Source organism: Palaemon carinicauda, chromosome 30 (genome assembly GCF_036898095.1).
Source record: "Palaemon carinicauda isolate YSFRI2023 chromosome 30, ASM3689809v2, whole genome shotgun sequence".
Lineage (NCBI taxonomy): Eukaryota > Metazoa > Arthropoda > Malacostraca > Decapoda > Palaemonidae > Palaemon > Palaemon carinicauda.
Genome location: NC_090754.1, coordinates 28,232,682 through 28,240,367, shown reverse-complemented (window position 1 = coordinate 28,240,367; position 7,686 = coordinate 28,232,682).

Sequence of the window (7,686 nt, the reverse complement as noted above, 5' to 3'; positions counted from 1 at the left end):
CACGACCAACTGTAAAAATCCGTTTCTTTTTCTTTCTTTTTATAAAAATATCTCAACTCTGGAAACCATCTTGTGACTCCGTCCACTTTACAGTTTTCCTCAGCATTTCTATTTTCGAATATGTTTCGTATTACTGCCTGACATGTTGGGATATCGTGTAGGGAAGGGAGTGGTCACGTGAGTCTTAGGGAAAGTTATTCTGGTTAGAATGACTAAACTGAAGATCTGTGAAACTGAAGAAAAGTCAGTTCGATTATGATACCAACATTATAAGAAGGCTTGTAATAGAAATAAAGATCTGGCCTTCATGTGTATGTTCGTGCGCTTGTGTGAATTTCTTTATCAAGGTTATAGTCTTCGTATTATTGCACTATTAACAATCATTCTTTATTTATGAAGTTTACAAAATTATTCTAAGAGACTGGGTGATATACAATTCTGTACTGCCAGAAAAAGGAGGCCAAAAATAAGCTGTATTAACGCTGCCTCTGAAATGTACATATTAGTCCCCAATTCCAGTTCCCTTGGAGCAGTGTCACTCTTGAAAGAATTTTTACTGTTTTACTTCAACCATATTGATCAGCCAATACTCACGGACACTATCATTTGTGGTTGGAGACTACACAAAACAACGATCAATAGTGGGAAATACAGGATAAAAAAATACAACTTAAAAGGGATATTGATTTAACAACAGGCGTGTGACAATATATCTAAGCATTCATTGAGTGCAATATTTTTTTTTAGAGAGAGAGAGAGAGAGAGAGAGAGAGAGAGAGAGAGAGAGAGAGAGAGAGAGAGATGCGGGGAATACAGACAGACAGACGTAGAGAAGGGCTTGTGATGTTTTGGTTCTAAATGTGTGTTTACCTTTTCGTAGATAAAAGGAGATTTATTGTTTCCACCGAAGACTGGGTTTCATCTGTAAAAAAACGGTGAACGTTTACAATGGGGAAAACCAGACTCTGACTGGAGGGGACGAAAAATATAAGTTTTGAGTCGAATATTTCAAAGTTCAAATCCGTTTCTTCTTCTTTCCTTAACAGAAGGGCTAAATGTTAAAAACTACACTTCTAAACAAGACGTCTTCAACCATAGGAAAATATTCAAAGTCAGATATCGAACTTTTTCATTCAACTTACGCCACATTGAATAATTCCTAAAGATGAAAGGTGAAATAGTAATCTTTGAAGGGAGAAAATTTAATTATTAGAATATTTCAACGTAAGATTTTTTTAAGAAAATGTTTTATTTGAATAAGCATCACCTTAATGAATTTAGCCTCGTTTAAAAAGGAGATTATGTTCAGACGCTTCTATCTTCTTTCATTTCAATAAACTTCATCTCAGCAGAATATTTCCAACTTTACTCAAAGAGGCAATCATTTCTTGATCAATATTGAAGGCCTGAGTTACCAGACACTTCCTTTCTTGGTCTACCGTTATGCAGGCGAGTAAATTTTTATCCTTTATCCGTGGATATTTCATGTATTATGTCCTATTTTCTCAACATTTCCATAAAGACTACTTTCAGAGCTTTCCGTCTCTTTTAGCTAATTCAGATCTCAGATAAACTTCAGAATTGAAGTCTATAGTTGATTCGAATGAATTTTGTCTAAAACAAACATGTGTGTAAAAGTTAATTAGCCAGATAACTTGATTAGCATTATCATCATTACTACCCAAAATATATCAATAATTGAGATATAATTACTTCTATTGTAGTTTTCAGTTGAGTTTAAAATACATAAGTAACAATAGTTTGTACTCCTTATAATGTTAATAACCTCGTGATGTATAATTAATTATATTGTCATTTTCATTGAGGTTATGAGACATCGATAACAACAATATTTACATTTTGTAATATTGATGCATCTTAATGATATTTTCTATAGTGCCATTATTACATTTATAAGACACCTGTAATGATATAAATATAATAAAATATGATGGAAGTACAGTACAGATAATCCTACACTTTGGTGAGAGGACAAAAGAATGGCTCCTTGCCCTATTCAATAAATGTACAACAACTCATTTAGAGGTTTAAAGGCTGCTCATGAATGGCAAATGCAAAGGACAGTGACATTGCCCTAACAAGTAGGACAATGCCCTATAGACTGACCATATATACATATGATCAGCGCCTATGCCCCCTCTCCACCCAAGCTAGGACCAAGGAGGGCCAGGCAATGGCTGCTGATGACTCAGCAGATACACCTATAGGCTCCCCCAAACCCCTCATCCTTAGCTCACAAGGATCATGAGGTTGTAGTGACCAAAGAAACTAACGAGTTTTACAGGGACTCGAAACCCAGTTAACCAGTCACCAGGGAGGGACATTACCAAAAGGACTCCACAACTACATTAAGCACTAAAGTATTGCTAAAACCAGGTAAAGACCCTTTGTCTCCTAAAATTCACGGACCCATTTCAATGTTATGTACCACATATAAATTATATGGACATATGATAATGGCACAAATATCTCCAAAACTCAAAGAAAAATTATCGCCCAACCAAGCAGGCTTCCGACCGGGCTGATCATGCTGCAGTCAGGTTCTGAACTCAACTCAGTCCATCAATGATGCATTTGAGAAGAAACAAATCTCTGGGACAGAATTTGTAGACTTAACAGCTGCTTACCATACTGTCAACCACCGGGCATTCCTTCTAAACGTGGCCCAAATAGTTGAATATGCCAACATAGTACAAATCATAGTCACTTCTTGTAAATCAACAAAATGAACAACAAGAAATCCAGGCGGAAGACCCAAAAGAACGGTTTCCCACAGGACTCTGTACTTGCTTCTATTCTTATTAACATTTATACAAATGACTAACCAGTTTTAAGATATACGGCGATTCATGTACGCACATGACCTATGCATTGACATGGAGTCACGATCTTTATCATCCATCTCAGTATACTATAGAAATTGACAGCTAAATGCAAACCCCAGCCAAACGCAGGCGTGTATATTCCACCTTAACAGTCTCGAAGGTAACCGGAAACCAAAGATCATATGGAAAAATGAAGAATTAGACACCCACCAATATCCAGTATTCTGGGTGTTACTCTTGACTGAACTAGCAAAAAAAAAAAAAAAAAAAAAAACTCTATCAAGATAAAGCAATCTGCTTAGTAAATTAGCGAACACCAGCTGGGGAGCAAATCCAAAAACCCTTCAGCAAACTCCTCTAGTAGTCTGCTATTCTTCTACAGAGTATTATTCACCAGTGTGGAAATGATCGTGTCATGCAAAGAAAGTGAATCTAGAGATTAATAAAGCCTGCCAAATAATTACTGGCACATTAAAGGTAACACTCTTACCATCTCTTTATAGACTAGCCAGTGTTGCCCCACTTCAAATTCGACGATATCCTATTGCCAAAAATAAAAGTGTCAAACACATGGATGTTCCAAGGAATCCACTTCATGGACATCAGGTAACAAGACGGCGATTAAAATCATGAAGAAACTTCATGGCCGTGAAGAGTCCTGAACATCTAAACAATGCAGACTACAGTTGATGAAATAGAGGGAGACTGACTGTAATTCAACCAATGTCTTATTACTTGACCCTAGCAAACATCTTAAATAAAGCAAGATCCAGTATTGGGAAAACAGGAGATACACATCAGAAGTTGGGATATGGCACCAATGCTTATTGCCCCTGTGGTGGAATCACCTCAGACCATGGAGCACATCCTCCGCTGCAGCCCTCTGGGACTTTCACGTTCTGATGTATATCTACAGGAAGCAAATGACACGAGTGGTGTGATAAGATATGAAGATATGAGGATGATGACTATGACTACATTTTTTTTGGGCTCCTAACGTCAGCTTATACAAGTGTGTTACCTCTCTGCAAGGCTCTGACATTCATACCGAGGCCTATGATGACCTTCTAGATTTCACTGAGAACAAAATCTTCAGCACGATTTTCCTCCTAAGTCTTGTCGAAGAGGAACCCATAACCCAAGCTACATCTGGTGAGTTAAAAAGACTGATTTCTATAGTTTACTAATAGCCTTTATTCACAATGATTACCAAACACAGGCGTATATATTCCACCTTAACAGTCTCGAAGCTAACCGGAAACTAAAGATCATATGGAAAAATAAAGATTTAGATACCCACCAATATCCAGTATATCTGAGTGTTACTCTTGACCGAGCTCCTAGCATTAAAGAAAAAAAAAAAAAACTATCAACATAAAGCAATCTGCTTAGTAAATTATCGAACATCAGCTGGGGAGTAAATCCAAAAACCCTTTAGCAAACTGCTCTAGTAGTCTGCTATTCTACTACAGAGTATTGTGCACCAGTGTGGAAAAGATCGTGTCATGCAAAGAAAGTGAATCTAGAGATTAATAGAGCCTTCCAAATAATTACTGGCACATTAAAGGTAACACCCTTACCATCTCTTTATAGACTAGCCAGTGTAGCACCACTTCAAATTCGACGATATCCTATTGCCAAAAATGAAAGTGTCAAACACATGCATGATCCAAGGCATCCACTTCATGGACATCAGGCAACAAGACGGCGATTAAAATCATGAAGAAACGTCATGGCCGTGGAGGGTCCTGAACATCTAAACAATGCAGACTACAGTTGATGAAATAGAGGGAGAGGGACTGTAATTCAACCAATGTCACATTACTTGACCCTAGCAAACATCTTAAATAAAGCAAGATCCAGTATGGGAAAAACAGGAGATACACATCAGAAGTTGGGATATGTCACCAATACTTATTGCCCCTGTGGTGGAATCACCTCAGACCATGGAGAATATCCTCCGCTGCAGCCCTCTGGGACTTTCACGTTCTGATGTATATCTACAGGAAGCAAATAACAGCGCCATCCATAGAATACATGAGGGGTGTGATAAGATATGAAGATATGAGGATGATGACTTTGACTACATTTTTTTTGGCTCCTAACGTCAGCTTATACAAGTGTGTTACCTCTCTGCAAGGCTCTGACATTCATACCGAGGCCTATGATGACCTTTTAGATTTCACTGAGGACAAAATCTTCAGCACGATTTTCCTCCTAAGTCTTGTCGAAGAGGAACCTATAACCCAAACTACATTTTGTGAGTTAAAAGGGCTGATTTCTATAGTTTACTAATAGTCTTTATTCACAATGATTACCTTTCCTGAAAATTAAATCTTCTTGTATTAATTTGTATGGCCCACTTGCTAACTTTACTTACATTATAATTGTGTTTTCAGTGCCTACTTAACTGTTATCTTAATATCACTCCTTACTTAGCTTATCCCCTTTCAATAGGTTCAGTGACTTGCGTTAGGTCCCAGTAGCTCAATCTTAGAGTGAAACATGAAGACTGCTATGAGTAGTGTTGAAATTTGGTTAAATGGCAGACAATCCGTACAAATATGTACATATATTCGTAACAATGAACCCTCTATAAGAATAGGGCTACAAAATGACGGTACCTTAGTCCTGCTTCAGGAAAGTGCTTAAAGTTCCAAGAGACATACTCTGGCTAGTCTTTATTATATAGTAGGTAGGGGTACAAATATACTAATTAGTGGGTGTTTTTCTTTTTTTCTTTTTTTTAGATTTTAATGTTTTTAAGGATATTTTTGATATATAACATTAAAAAAAAAATTCCAACTGTTTGCATATCTAATTGATCTTTTCAATATATATTTTTGATATATGATATTTTCTATTTCTTCCGAATCTATTCGGGTGAATTTTGGCTCATTGGGCTGGTAAACCTAAACCCCTTTGCCAAAAATAAAAAGATAAATATAGGTTGAAAAAACCGTTAGGTATATATATATATATATATATATATATATATATATATATATATATATGTGTGTGTGTGTGTGTGTGTGTGTGTGTATAGATATACCTAATGGATTCTTTCGACCTATATTGAACCAAGAAATAAAAAGATAACACAAAAAAATATATTGAACCAAGCAACAGCTTCACTAAGATGCATATATTTTCTAAGGAAATGATATTAAGGTTTATTTTTATAACTGATTTACTCTCTGAAACGCTCTTATTAACAAACAAAAATTCGCAGGTGGATGACGCAACACAGTCAAGCGTTGGCGAAGACACAGAAATGTAACCATTTTCTTTTCATTATTCAATTTGTGTATGTTAATTATGAAGATTATAAGAGCATCAAATTATACAAAAGTCATGTCCCTTCTGGCATATAACTATTAATCCTTAAATAATTTGAATCTCTAATGAATAATTATATTTTCCTTGAAATGAAATTCCATTTGGCAGCGCTGTTCCAAACTTGCCCCACCAACCTTAACTATGCTGATGATTGTTACCTTGATCACGTGTACAGGAACATTTCTTACCATCCATGTGTTCTGATGAAGAAAGGAAATGCTAAACACTTTTTATAAGTAAACTCGTGTTGCATCGGATAACATATGAAAATTTCACACCATTTTCTGATAAAAATATTCATTCCTAATAAGGAAACAATCGTTGGACAATTTACCAACTACCAATTCTCTACCTTCAACTTCCTAGCACATTTCTATTTGACACACGTGGTCTTCAAATAATTTGCTACATAAGTTAGGAATAGGGGCTTCTTATGCCATCTATTGGCGTTAAAGTGAATATTGTTACGATATATGGGAGGGAGCTAGGAGGAGTCTGTGCAATTATGCCTTTCGGAATGTAACAATATTATTATTCTATGTAGTTTTTACCAATAATACAAGTCACCCCATGAAATATCTTAATTATCATTTGGTTTCATAAAAAGGGAATTGAAAATTCAATAAAATAACTGCGTTATTACTTGATTGTCAAACTGATTTCAGTACATGTGGCACTATCTGGCGACCGCCCCCCAACCCCAAAATGTAATTGGACAAATTATTATTTGCTGGGGAAAATATTCTGTGACATTTATTGTGAACTTTGTAATTTACTAAGAATAAATCTGTGTCCAAACAGCAAGGAACACCAAGAAAAGATGGCTATAGAAGGTTGTTAAAAGGAGAGGCGGCAAGGAAAAGGTGGGCGGAATATTTTGAAAGTACTGAATGTTGAGGATAATAGGGAGGCAGATATAATTGTTGTTGCAGGTGTTGAGGAGCCAGTGATGGGAAATGAGAATGAGAGAGAAATTACAAGAGAGGAAGGGAGGAGAGCACTAGATTAAACTAGAGTAGGAAAAGCCACTCGTATGGATGGTGTGAGAGCTGAGATGTTGAATTCAGGAAGGGGGTGTGACTACTTGAATGGTTGGTGAGATTGTTTAATATGTGTTTTATGCTGTTAATGGTACCAGTAGATTGGGTTTGTGCATGTATTGTACCACTATATAAGGATAAGGGAGATGTGCATGAGTGTTGTAATTCAAGGGGTATTAGTTTGTTGAGTGTGGTTGGAAAAGTGTATGGTAGAGTACTGATTAATAGGAATGAGAATAAAAAAGAGAATGCGATCTTAGAAGTACAGGGTGGTTTTAGAAGAAGAAGGGGATGTATGAATCAGATTTTTACAGTTAGGCAGATATGCGAGAAATATTTAGCAAAAGGTAAGGAGGTGTATGATGTGTTTATGGATCTGTAGAAAGCGTATGATAGAGTTGATAGGGAAGCGATGTGGAATGGGATGAGGTTATATAGAATTGGTGGAAGGTTTTGCAAGC